The sequence below is a fragment of the Centrocercus urophasianus genome, unplaced genomic scaffold (assembly GCF_019232065.1).
Source record: "Centrocercus urophasianus isolate 14NV4802_14NV808 unplaced genomic scaffold, USGS_Curo_1.0 seq_15, whole genome shotgun sequence".
Classification (NCBI taxonomy): domain Eukaryota; kingdom Metazoa; phylum Chordata; class Aves; order Galliformes; family Phasianidae; genus Centrocercus; species Centrocercus urophasianus.
In genome coordinates, this window is record NW_024884697.1 from 47,160,306 (window position 1) to 47,173,207 (window position 12,902).

The 12,902-nt window shown below is 50.0% G+C and overlaps 1 protein-coding gene across 5 annotated transcripts in view; it reads left to right on the forward strand.

Moving 5' to 3' along the window:
- Positions 1-12,902, forward strand: part of TCF20 (transcription factor 20) — a 115,693-nt gene that overhangs the window by 33,548 nt on the left and 69,243 nt on the right. Inside the window, exon 1 of one of the 5 annotated variants that reach the window (XM_042815475.1) lies at positions 12,225-12,357. The exons of the other annotated variants lie outside the window; for them this stretch is intronic. The gene's annotated coding sequence lies outside the window, so the exon portion shown is untranslated. Of the gene's footprint in view, positions 1-12,224; positions 12,358-12,902 lie in introns of those variants that run through there. 5 annotated transcript variants of the gene reach the window in all.

A 12,902-nucleotide genomic window follows, 5' to 3' on the forward strand; every position in this document is an offset into this window, starting at 1 on the left:
GTCATGAAAACCTGGTCTTTGTTTGGATACCTTGGCGCTAGCTGAGCCTTGAGAAGATGCTTTCCCTATTTAGACCTGCTGTGCTCAGATACGGCATGATGCGTGAAGATCTAAACTCAGCGCTTTTGTCTTAAGGTACCCACTGCTATTAACACTTGCACAGTTCCTTGGGCTTTTCTGTCGCCTCCCACCTTTTACACACCTGTCTTTGAGAATGTGAAATCTTTGGGCCAAAAATGGACAAGTGTTTCGAAAAATAATCATTCTGATCGTTCCCAAAAGAATCACTAGCAAGTGCATCTGTCAGGTAGGATTTGGTGATGAGTATTCAGGTAACGGACCACAGGGAGATAGGCTACGAGTAATGGAAAGCAAGCTGAGATCACTTTTTACTCCATTCCCCCTCCAGCTTTCTCACAATCCACGTGGTCTTTACAAAAAGCTGTTACTACTGTTAGCTGCACAAGGTGCCTGTGGATGCTGTGTGTAACACCTGTGTAGGGCATAACCTGGGAAAAGTGAAAGCTGAGAAGAGCGGGTTTTGTGGTCTTGTGAAATCTCAGCGGCTGTGACTTCTGGAGGTAGATGGCTTGCTGTTAGAGTTGGTGTATCATCAGTAGAGCCTACTGGGGCAGGCAGCTCTTTGTGCACCCTAAAAACACCATGTTGCCTTGCCTTTGCCACAGGACAGGTAGCGGGGGGAGCAGGATTTGGGAATTGAGGGGGACAGAGGTGGGACAAGCTTCAGGGAACGAATCAGGTGGCTGGAAGGAGTTGGGCCCTATTTAAAATGGCTGCTGCTGCGTTCAGGGGGCCATTTTAAGTGTCTGTTATCCTACTCTTGCTTAAGGACGTAATTTGAATGAATGTGAAGCCAACAAAAATGTTAGATTCCAGTGCAAATCTGTTCTGATTTGGGAATTCATCTGAGTTCTAACAATGCATAAAGTACTGCAGGATGAGAGGTGATATATTGTGGAAATGTAAGATATGAATTTTATATTTATTACTGAGTTGGCAGGGTGCTTTTCACATCGCCATTCTGGTACAATTTTGATTAGATTTTTATGCTGAGTATCAGAAACGCTGCTTGTGTGTATGCGTTTCTCCCTCCCTTTTGTGCTCTCCTTCTCCGATAAGGAGAACTCTGTGCTGATGAAAGATACAGGGTTGACAGTCCTTGCACTGTGACGATACAGTTTAGGCAATGCCAGTAGAAACTTCCTCTGCCAGCGTGGAGGATGCACGTTGACATGGAGCAGAGCGCTTCTAGCAATGGGAGGAGAGGTGAGTTTCTGTGGCTTTCCCTTTGTAAGGGTTCAGAAGGGTGGTGGTAGTTTCCGTGATGTTGATAAGCACAGGGACTTGTTCAGTGGTCCTTAGACTTGTTCAGTGGTCCTTAGTCCATGTGTTGCTCTTGTTTGTCAGAAACCGTTGTCTCCTGACGAATTTTGTTTACTCCCAGCATGTGCTGGCTCTGAGCTAGCTCTGAAAGCAGATGCAATTCAGCTGCAGATGGAGTGCTGCCTGTTCTCTCACAGGTACTGGTTTTCCTAACATAAGTGATTATCAGGAAAGTACCCTTGTCTGTAGGCTACCACGCAAGGTCAGAGTTCTGGGGCGGTGGTAAATCTGTTGTGTATATTTATATTTAGTTATTTATACAACCACTGTCTCACATACAGAGCTTTTTTTTTTTTTTTTTTTTTTTTTTTTTTTGAGCATTAATGCATGTATTCTTCCTTGCTTTGTGTCAAAACCAATCGTGCCCTTGTTTTATAGCTTCATGAACAGCTGTGTTGTGTGGTTCAAGGTGGGGCAGGTCTATGTTGTAAGTGGGGGTCAAAGCCAGACCTCTGGGCTCTCAGATCCGTGTCTAATATCCGAGAAAGACAAAAGAGAAAGAAGGATGATTTTTTTTGTGCTTTCTTAAAGATCTGTATTTATGTTTGTGACACATCTGCTTCTTTAAATGGACATCTTCAAATGCAGCACTTGTCATTAAAATATGTGTTTTGAGGAGGGGCTTAAAAGAATAAAAATAGGACAGTAGCTTTCTGCAGCCTCACCACAAACAGCGTTAGAGTTGTACTGCAGACATGCATTGAGCTTATGGCATTTGGTGGAACCAAAATGTTTGAGTAAATCTGATATTGGCGGAGCAAAATGTATGACGGATGATTGCCAGCAAGTTGATTTAGCATGATGGGATTATAAGTCGTCATCTGGGCTCTAGTAATTGACTCCATTTGCCATCCTTCTTCATTGCAGTAAGAAGTAAAACATCAGCCTAACCCATCAGGAGATTGGTTAGTTTAGTGCTACTGTGACTCAGCTGACAAATGGCAACTCGTTAGTCATGGTAACTCAGTTGCTTACTCCTGTGTTTGCATATCATGGGCTGGCTGCCATGGGTAGGCGCTGGAAGTGGAAGGCAAGCGAAAGGGAAAGCTTGAGAGCTCCTGCTTGTAACCATGTTAATGACTGGCAGCATGGATTGAAGCAACTCTGAAAGATTTGTCCACGTTGCTGTCCTGCCACAGTAAATGTGTCACTTGCACCAGAGCTGTGAATTTGAGTATTTAAAGTTTTGGCAGCACATAGAGAAGGCTTAAGATGGTGTTATATGGGTTAGCAGCTCAGTCCCTGACCTCTGGCAGCTGAAGGATTGACTCTGGAGAACATTTCCCTTGCTGAGTGCCAGGCCGGCTGCACACGACAGCCTGTACCTTTGTGTTAGTCGACAGTAACGTGTGAAACCACCTGGCTCCAGCCTGCTTTAAGGGCAACCACAGCCTCAGCCCTTGGGCTGCGTGTGTCCCACTCGAGGTCTAAAACCCACAACAGCCCCAGCTCAGGGCTGGGCTCTGCAGGAAGAAACCATGGGTGCCGCTAACGTGTGTTGTTTATGTGGGGAAATTGGTGAGCGAGAGGCCTGGGAGCGAGCTCCCATCTCCTGTGCTATCCTGAGCCGCTTTCTGTGGGCATCTGTCACCCGTGTCCCCTGCCCGGGGAGGTGTGGGGGGGCTGGGGGACCCGGCCCAGCGCTGCTGCCATCCCCACGCCCCGCATGGAGCGCGTGCTTGGGCTTGTGCGCGTCTTCTGGACATCTTCCCGGTGAGTCTTCCAGAGAACGGCTGCAGATGAAACGCAATTAGACACAGATGGACGGGGGCTGGGGGAGGGGGCGGCGGGGCCAGCTTGAACATGGGGGGAGGGTAGAGATTAATTGCCAGGCCGCCAGGCGAGGGGCCGGCGTGCAGAGCGTCGAGGGTTCCTGCCAGGAGACACGGGCTAGGCCAGGGCCGGCACCCGAGGAGGATCCTCTGCTCTCGCAGCACGCCGCGGTTGTTCGGGAGCCGGGGGGAGCGGCAGGCGTGTCTCAGGGATGATTAATCATGGATGGCAGCAGCGGGGAAAATGAGCGCAGGGCGCACGCCGAGGCCAACGCAGCCTCTGCCCCTGCGTGCCGCTGGCTTGCCGGCAGCAATCCCTGCTGCTCCCAAATCTGGCCCAGGAGGAGGGCAGGCCGTGGCTCGGCTCCTTGTCCTCCCCGGCCTTTGGGGCTCCAGAAACTCAGATCTCTCAGGTGCGGGAAAGAACGAAAACAATTTGAAAGCGAGGAGGTGAGCTGAGCCAGGTGGGAGGAGAGGCAGACGGGCTGGAGGTTTAATTAGCGAGGAGCGTTGAAAAAAAAAAGTGGGTTTGGCAGCAGCAGGCAGTGAGTGGTTTGTGGTCCAAGAGGTGGGGACAGCGTGAGAGCAGTCAGGGTCGCACAGTTGTCTCCAGCTTCAGAACTTGTCAGCCTCCTCTCCTTCCACACCCTGGCACTACCTGAAAAACCTGAGTTTTACACACAGATTGGTTTCTGTTTAAGGGTGGGTGTTGGTTTGGTGTTGAGCCTCCATAATTCAGCTTCTTACAGCCTGGAAGTAAAGGTCAAGAAGTAGAAACATGGAGGGTTTTTTTGTTGTTGTGTTTGCCAGTGTTTTTAGAGAGGTCAGAGTCCTGCATGAACAGAGAACCAGAAGATGAAGATATCAGAAAATTCCCAGATAGGAAATCCGTGATTATACCAGCAGTGCTGGGAGGCCTGCTAACCATGTCTCCCAGTCCAGCTATTACCTGCATGGTCTGCAGGCACATCTCAGATTGCCAACTTCTCCTGCAAGTTGCTGAAAGCTTCCCCTTCTCTCTGCATCCCCCAGCAGAGGTAAGGCAGCAATCCTTCCACCGTCACTGTTGTTTCCAGTGGCCGATGTCAAAGTGTTCCTACTGTTTTCCGTTCATCTCAGTCCTTGGATGATTTCAGTTGGTTCTTCTGTGGAGCTTTGTACTGGAACATTTGATTATTTGCCCAGAGAGCTGTGGGTGCCCCATCCCAGGAGGTTTGAGACCAGGTTGGATAGGGCCTTGGGCAGCCTGAGCTGGTGAAGTGGCAGCCCTGCCCTAGGCAGTGGGTTGAAACTGGGTGGGCTTCGGGGTCCCTTTCTACCTAAGCCAATCTATGATTATGTTTTCCTGCCCCTTATTTACCTCTGCTCTAGATTTCTTCAGAAACCCCTAACTTAGTGCTGTCTCCTGTCACTGAGGAGGAATATCTCAGTTAATTTTGGTAGGGTTGCATGGGCATACTGCCTTTATGTTCTCTAAAGATTGATAGTGAGTTGTAAGCAACTCCATATTTTCCATGTGCCACTTTATTATGCAATTCAAAGTAGTGGTCAGAATCTGGAGGGCCCTGATTTCTTCCTCTTTTTTTTTTTTTTTTTTCCTTTCTTCTTTTCCTGCTATTTAATGTGTAGCTAAGTAATATTTCATAAAGTAGAGAGAAGGATGGCATACAGATTGTTCAGGCTCTGGGATGGAGCAGATTTTGCAGGACAGGGTTCATTGCTGTTGGGAAATACAGCATGCTGCAGGTTGTGTGCTGCAGATGAGGGTAGAGGTACCCTTACAGTGCTGTTCTGGGATCTCTAGATTAAAAAAAGCCATGTCGTTTTCCAAACAGGATTGAAACATCTTAGTGGCAGCAGAATCTGACAAAAACAAGAGTTGGAATAAATACTTAATGCTCCTCCCTGTGAGACCTCTACTCGCAGTCAGTAGTCATGGAAAACAGGACAAAACAGATTTGGATTCCCAAGTTTGTGAATAGAGCTTCTTTATTTGCTGCTGCTGTGGAGTGAGGTGTTTTCCTCTCCTCCTCAGTTTGGCAGACCTCCTCTGTGATGTTCGTAGCCCATGGTGGTAATGTGAAGAAGCTGCTGGAAGCTGTTGGCGTATTGCAGAGCCTTGCCGTGGGATAAGTGCTGAGGGTAACAGATAGTCTGGCAAGTTTTGCTCTGCTTTTTGCTCTGCTGGATATGTTTTCTGTAACATGGAGCCATTGGAGTAGGTGAGAGTAGGGTTTGTTCCCCTCAACCCTTCTGATGGCAGCCCAGCTCATCTAACTCTGTGTGAATGAGTGTGAATGAGGGCTTGGGCAGTACTGAGCTCCTCCGTGAGGCTTTGTTGAGAGCAAGCCAAGGGATTGGAGGTGTCTGAGCAATTGAGGCCTGCACAAGATTACCACTTTTCACTCAGCCTTCCTGAGGATATTTTTTTGAGAGAGAGCAGTGAAGAAATGGGCAGCTCATCCTCTTGCCTTTCTTTCTTTCATTCATCAAAGAGGTGATGGACTCAAGGCATACATCACAACGTACATGATTTAAGAAAAAGGAAGAAAACAGGGCAAGAGAACATCATTTACTACCTCACCTCATTTGGAGGAGTGCATTGGTTGGCAACTGTGGTCATGTTGGGACAGGGATGATGCTGTAATGGAGAATAACTTCTACCTTTGGACTGTTGGAGCATTTGGGGCATTACGTAGTCCTTCTCCAGCCCTGGGGATCCCACGTAGAGCATGGATCATGCTCAGCAGAGGTGAGGAGCAGCCCTTGGCTGCTGCAGCGGGCATCCTGGCTCTCTGGGGGAACACATACCCACCAGGGCTGTGCAACCCCCTGCCCTGCCCAGGGGTGCTTTCCGACAGTGTAAGGCAAGCCTTCCAAGGTAGCAGAGCTGGGGGCTGGCTGCCAGGCTGCCTTTAATTCCCTCAGCTGGCAAACAGGAGGCCTGCGTCGGTTGCCGGGGCAATGGTGGGAAGCTGTGTTGTTTAATGAAGCGTTGGGAAGACTGCTGTTGGTTTTGGGGAGCGGAGGCTCCCCCGAGGCACAGGGGTGTCTGCCAAGGGGCTGCCGAGCCGGGATGCGGCGGGTGGTGCTGGTTGGTAGTGCCCTTCCAGCAGAGCATGGCGGGCACCGGCATGTTCAATCCCCACCCCTTGGGTCTGTGCCCCTTCCTCTGAACTTGTCCTCTGCCCAGCCCACCCCTGAGAAGTCTTCTCTGTCCCACAGTTACCTGGACTTGCTTTCTCGATTTAAGCAAATGAAGACTCAGAGCATCAGTGCCTTCACAGTAAAGGTGACTTGCAAAGGAAGGAGACGGGGGTGTTGGGAAATAAAAGAGGGCTTGCATTTATGCTCCTTTCCAGTGTCTCTTTATAATTTAAAAAGGAGAGAGTGTGGGGCTTGGGCTTTCTTATCCCTCTTTGCCTCTTTTTCTTCCCAGCATGTTGTTTAGAGCTCAAAAGGAATGGTGGGCTTGTTTAACCTTGGGGGGAGGGGGCTCCACGGACAGCTCCAGCACTAATAGGCTTAGGGCTATTCAGATAAAACTTCATTAACTGATTATTTAATAAAAAAAACAAAAAAAAAACCAACAACCTCTTACTCAGACCTGTTAAAAACCAAGGGAGTTTAAATGGGTGCGAACACACAAATATTAGATGGAGAGCTTGTTTGAAAGTTCAGTAAGCCATGTCCATTTAATTCAAGGCTAAGAAAAATGCTCCCAGACCACAAGCCCATGAATTTTCAGGGAGAAAAAAAAAAAAAGGCTTAATAAAACGGCTCTCTTGCAGAGGAAAAAGAAAAAAAAAAAAAAACCACAACAAAAACAACAGCAAAAAGCTGGGCTCTTTCATATGTTGAGCTATAACTGTGTTTTGCAAGGATGCACAGAAGGGAATGCACCTGATTTCCACCCCTCCCCCCCTCCCCCCATGCCCTGCTCTGCACCTGCCCACTGCCAGGGCTGCAGCATCCCACGGGCGGTCCAGAGCTGCCATGTGCAGGAGAAGGAGCCTTTCCCCCGGCATGAAGCCCACAGCCATCCAAACTCTCCTACCCCCTGTTGCTAGCCTCCCTCTCCATCCCGTTTTGCCTGCCTGGAGCGCCGCGCAGGGCTGGTAATTAAAAACCTTGGAGGGGGATATTATTGAGTTAACAGTAGTTATTTGTGAGGCTGCTGTGGGGGGGAGAGCGATCCATCCCCAGGGAGAGCAGCACTGACGAGGGGTGGGGGAGCGGGAGGGAGGAGGAAGTGGGGGCGAGATTGGCAGGTGACTGCCAGCTCCGACGAGATGACAGCAGCAGCAGCTCCGCCAGTCCCACTTGAGCACTGCACTGCAGGTACTGGGTTAATGGGTGGGAAGTGGTGAAGAAGAATATCAGGGTGGGTGGCTGGAGGGGAGGGCGTCGGCGTGGGGGAGCGGATTTCTGCCGAAAGCCGACATGGAGATGACACTCTCTATATACATGTAATCATTAGACTTCTCGTTCCCAAGAATATTTTCCTTCATATCATTTTTAAAAATGCAGAGAAAGCTTTCCCCAGAGACGACAGTATTCTACCTACAAGCACTCCCCCCTTGCCAGTATTGCCACATTCTACAAAAACGGTCTGAAATGCTTTGCTATTTTTGACCATTTCTTTAGGATATTTGTAGTGAAATTTTAATTTTTCAGGTGCCAGGAATAGGCTCCTGGGTCCCACATCTTCCCTTTATAACGAGGCCTTTTTACTGAACGTGAGGCTGCATTACAATCTAAACCTCACAATTTTCTAGTTTGATGATACTGACTATCCAGCTAGAAAATTCACGTATCCTCCTTCTGCAGGACCGGCAGGTAAGACCCAGGCTGAGGTCCTGACTGACATCTGCAGACAACATTCCTGGCCATGCTTTCCCTCGCTCTCTCTCTCTTTCTCTTTTTTCCTCTGAGGGCAAAACATCTGTTTGCAGAGGGCTGAGGACATGAGCTGCACAGGGAGATAAAAGCAAAGAGCCTCATCCCATAAGAGTTCATAGATCTGTAACTCAGGGGGCTGGCAACAGGGTTTGGCAGGGGTTGAAATCCTTCTGTCTTTCTCCCTTCTCCTATGTTTGAGCTTTAAAAACAAAAACAACCAGGGTTATCTCAGACGTCCAATAGTGAGGATTTAGATGTCAGCCTTGCTATCAGCTTCATTCTTTGTGTACAAAGAGAGAAAGAGGATCACACGTTTGCGCCTAAGCTGCACAGAGTGGTGCCTGGGTTTATCGCAGGGGGGTAAGCAGTGCCTCTCCCCTTGCTACAGCAGAGTCCGGCTCCAAGAGCCTTACGCAGCCCGTCCTCCCTCTCCTGCAGCAGGAATCAAGTTGAAGGAATCGGGGCTGAGAGTTCAAGGCACACGTGTGGCTGTAGACCTACAGGATCTATAGGAAAGAGGAAGCTTAGAAGAACGCCTCTGTTCCGCTGCATCCCTGCCACCTCCACCAGTCACCTGTGAAGTATTTAGCCATAAATATGCTGCATTTTCCCTTTAATCTGTTACAGCTATGCAGTTGACCACCACCTATGTCCCCACATCTGTGATTTTACAGGCTTTAGCCCAGAAACCAGGTAGGATGTTTTGAGCTGTGAAAATAGTTGGCGGGCTGCTCTATGCAGCACAATGAACCTGTGGCTCTGATGCATGCTGGTGTGCTTGTTGGAAACACCTGCAACAACAGGGGCAAATGCCCTTTTCCATGCTGACCTAGGCATGCTGATTTATGTTATACATGCAGATACATATTTTGACTTCCTGACAATGGCAACTTCTTATCAGGCAAGTAAGCCTGCTGAATGGCAGCATGGCCACAGCCATCTGTTCTGAGGCCTTCTGGGCTGGACTTCCCAATGGGCATGGGGACAGTTTCAGAACAGACCTGGCTTTTAGGCTGGAGGCTGCTCACAGTCTTCTCTGAGCAGCACTAGGAGCTCTGGGCATTCAGTAGCTTTGAAAATTACATTATAGGCATCTTAAATGGCACTTTTCAAGTGTGCATTCATTTTATAGCTTAGCAGCCGGCCTTTTGGCCGTATATATAGATCACACATGCACAGAACTGCTTACTGGGAACAGCAGTTATTTCAATCTGAAGAAAAATTACACATTTCTCTTTGGACTTCTTCCCCTCTTTGCGGGATGAGGATGCTCCTCGTTCTCCAATGTGTGGAGAGCTCATGGTGCACACTGAAGCTCTCTGCCCATCCCTGCTGGAGCTGAAGGGGCTCACGGCTGTAAAGCGCTGCCCGCTGTCTAGGTGACTGCACCTCAACCTGCGGTGTTCTCAGTGTGACTGATAGGTGGCCATGGAGTTCAGATGCATGGAGCCTTGCTTGGGGGTGAAGGGGACGGGAGAAGAGCCCGTAACTCCGATCCCCCAGTTAATAGGGTTGAAATTTGGGGCAATTCTCAGGATAGCAGGAAGCAGATAAGACAAAGCCAGTGCGGGGAACTCATTTTAATTTCAACCATCTTCTGCCTGTGTAGTTGGCTGTCTTTGTTTAAAGAACTTGGCCTTCAGGTAGGTTTTACTGGGGCTGCTTGCATATCCAAAGAAGATGAATGGCTTTCCTTGAGAAGCTCCGCCAGCACCTTTGCACCCCGGCTCTCCTTCAGCCCCGTTTTCTCTCCTCCCTAATCTCCCTGTGCCCGGCAGCAAGCCTTTAGGGTACATGCGCAAGTGAAAGGAGCTGGAGTTGGGGAATTAATATTCTTGGAACATAACACCAGCAGCATGCACACGCTGAGGAGAATATTAGAGCTATTAGCGGTGGGAGTTTGGAGTGCATGCAATATCTAGATGGAGAATTCAGTGTGATTAATCTGCCTCTAAGCAGCAGCCTCCGGGCTCTGGGAATTCTGTGGCACGTTTGAAATCAGAACTTTTTTTAATTACCTTTCCGCATCAACAAAACAATTGCAGTTGTGCGAAAAGAAGCCCCTGTTCAGCCCCTGCCCTGGCTCTGGCTATGTGGTTTGGGACGAGACGCGCTGCCAAAGCCCTGCACTTTGCACCAGCGCAGAGGGATGCAGCCTGGGCACGTTGGCCGCTCTCCAAGGCAGGTAATGGTGGTGTGGGCCGAGGCGGAGCACGCCTGTTCTCGTTTGTGTGCGTGTTGGGTTTCTTGCTTTCCTCGCTCCTTTGCTCCGCTCTCCCCACGGCTGCGAGCACCCTGGCACTGCAGCAGCCATGTTGTGTGCCTGGCTGAGGGAGGTCCCCAAGGAAGAGGACTGGGGCAAACATGGAGGCGGGAGGGGAGAAAATAATCCAGCGGGATTCAGTTGTAAGAAAACTGCAGCCAAACAGGGAGTGAGGCTCTCTGGGGAGTATGGTGGGCACAGAGTTAGGTGGGTGCCCATAGTGTGCCAGCTCTCCTCCCTCTCCCAAGGAGAGCTCATCCCTTCCGTGGTAGCCTGTTGTGTTGCTGCGCTGGCACTGGAAGCTGTACAACGACACAGGCAGCCAGGGAACGTCTTCCCAGGTGCCGTGGCTGTGCCAGGGCTGGGAAGAAAATGCTTGAGGCGCTGGCATTCAGAGTATGTGGATGGAGCAGCTCCGGCAAGGGGGAGCCTCTCAGAGCCTCTAACTGCCAGCCTGGCAGGGATCTGGTGGCTTCCCATATGCATCCCACTCGCTTCATGCAGCATGGCTGTCCACGATCCATGCAGGATCCATGGAGGGTTGGCCTCAGAGGGGTCTGGAGCAGCGGCTGCAGATGGGTGGACATGCTGCAAGGAGCACAGCTGCCTCCCCTTTGGCTCTGCGGTTCAGATAACTTTATAGCATCGTCTGCAATTAGCGCTCTGTAATTTTTATACACGTATATTTTTGCACTTGGCTTGGCTGCGGCTGTGCCCTTGGCTTATTATCCCCCTGCATTCCTGGCCTGCGGGCATGATTAGCGCAGCACAAGGCTTTGGGTTGCCGCTCTCCAAAAGGAGGAAAAAAATTCTGCTTTAAACACAAATAAAAGGGCTTTATTTTTTTGCTTATTTATGAACATATTTGAGGTTGTGTTAAATTTTGGTAAACTGCTATTAAAAAAAAAAAAAAAAAAAAACCATCTCCAACTGAATTAACAAAGAAAGTCCCAATTCCTGCAACTGTCCTGTTTGCGTTAAGCCAGTACTCAGTAAATCCCCTTTTTGGGGGGGGGTTGTTTCAGAAATACGTTAATATTGTGCTCTTTTGCAACATCCAGCCATTGCTATGCATTCAAAGCCTTCGGGTGTTTCTTTTACCTCCGCCAGCCTCCCAGGGCACCTAAAAACTGAAAATCAGATGGAGAACCGAAAACCTCACTGTTTATTGCCTTCCTTAGGCCTCGCATTCAACTCTGTTACCTTAAACCTGACCTTTACTACCCCTTTGATTCTAATTATAGCTTGAAAGTGGTTTCAGATCCTCAAGTGGAAGAAAAAAAAACAATCGAGTGCGTGCTAATTAGCGTTACCTCAGCCCAACCCGCCTCTGCCAGACCTCTGTCACCACGCGTCACTGCCGGCTTCTTCAGCACTGTGACCCGCAGTCCCCCCAGCCCCGTTGCCTTCCTGCCATCCCCCGGCACCTCTCTGCTGGGCTCCCTTCCTCAGTCTCAGCCCCAGCACGGTGGGGGTGGGTGGTTCGGTCCCAAAGGGCTGTGGGTGATGGGCAGTGCTGGAGGATGGCGCTGGTCCAGCGCTCGCTGCCTGTGCTGCCCAAACCACTTGTGAAAGGTATTCCTGTTGTGGTCACAAACTTTTTTTTTTTTTTTTTTTTGCGGCAGGGGGTGGGATAGGAAAAGAGAATACGCTTTAAAAAAAAAAAAAAAAAAAAAGCCATTTTCTGGGCCAGCCATTTCCTGAGTTCCCTTTGTTACTACTGCAGATATGTGTTTGAATAAGAGCCTTTTCCCCTCCCCTCTCCTCATCCTCCCCGTTCTGCCCTGCAGTGAAGTCACAATCCGGTGTTTGTGGGCTCGCTGTGATGTCACAGCCTCAGCCTTGTGACTTCACTCTGCTCAGGGAGAAGGTGCAGACGGGGCTGAGAGAGGAGAAAAAAGCCCCCTCCTCTTCCCTTCCCCCCTCCACCCTCTCGGTTTATAAAACCAGTAGCTGAGATAAATCGGAAGGGGGTGGGGAGAAGCAGCAGGGAAAGCTGAGAAAGATGCCAGAAAGGTACAGTAAATGGGCTTTATGTCTCTCTCTCTTTCTCGAAAGTTTAGAGTGTAAAAGAGGCCGCATCCGGCAGGCCACGCGCGCGGCCGCCCGCCCGCCCGTGTCTGCGTGTCACCCCGTGACGCCGCGGCCGCCCGAGGTGTTCGTGTGTGCGTGTGTGCGGGGGGGCGCGGGCAGGGGCTGCGGCGTCTCGCAGGGACGCAGCTGGGGCAGAGCTCCCCGCCGACGCCGGGCCCCAGCTGTTGGCTGCTCGCCGCAGCCCGGCTCCAGCCTGCAGCCCGACATAAATGGGTTATTGGGTTGGTGCATGTGCCTGCGTGGTTTGTTTGTGTTTGGAGCCGTTTGTGATTCCCCTCTCTTCCCGCATCACGCTTTTTGTTTTGGTTTCAGAGGGGTTTGTTGTTTTCCTCCAGCTCTGCAGGTTGGGAGCGGGGTGGGGGCCCTGACGGCGATGGGAGGAGGGCAGGGCCCCGGGGTCACATTCGCGAGGGCTGAGAGGTGGGATTTCTTTTCTTAATTTTTTTTTTTTTTTTTTTTTTTTTTTT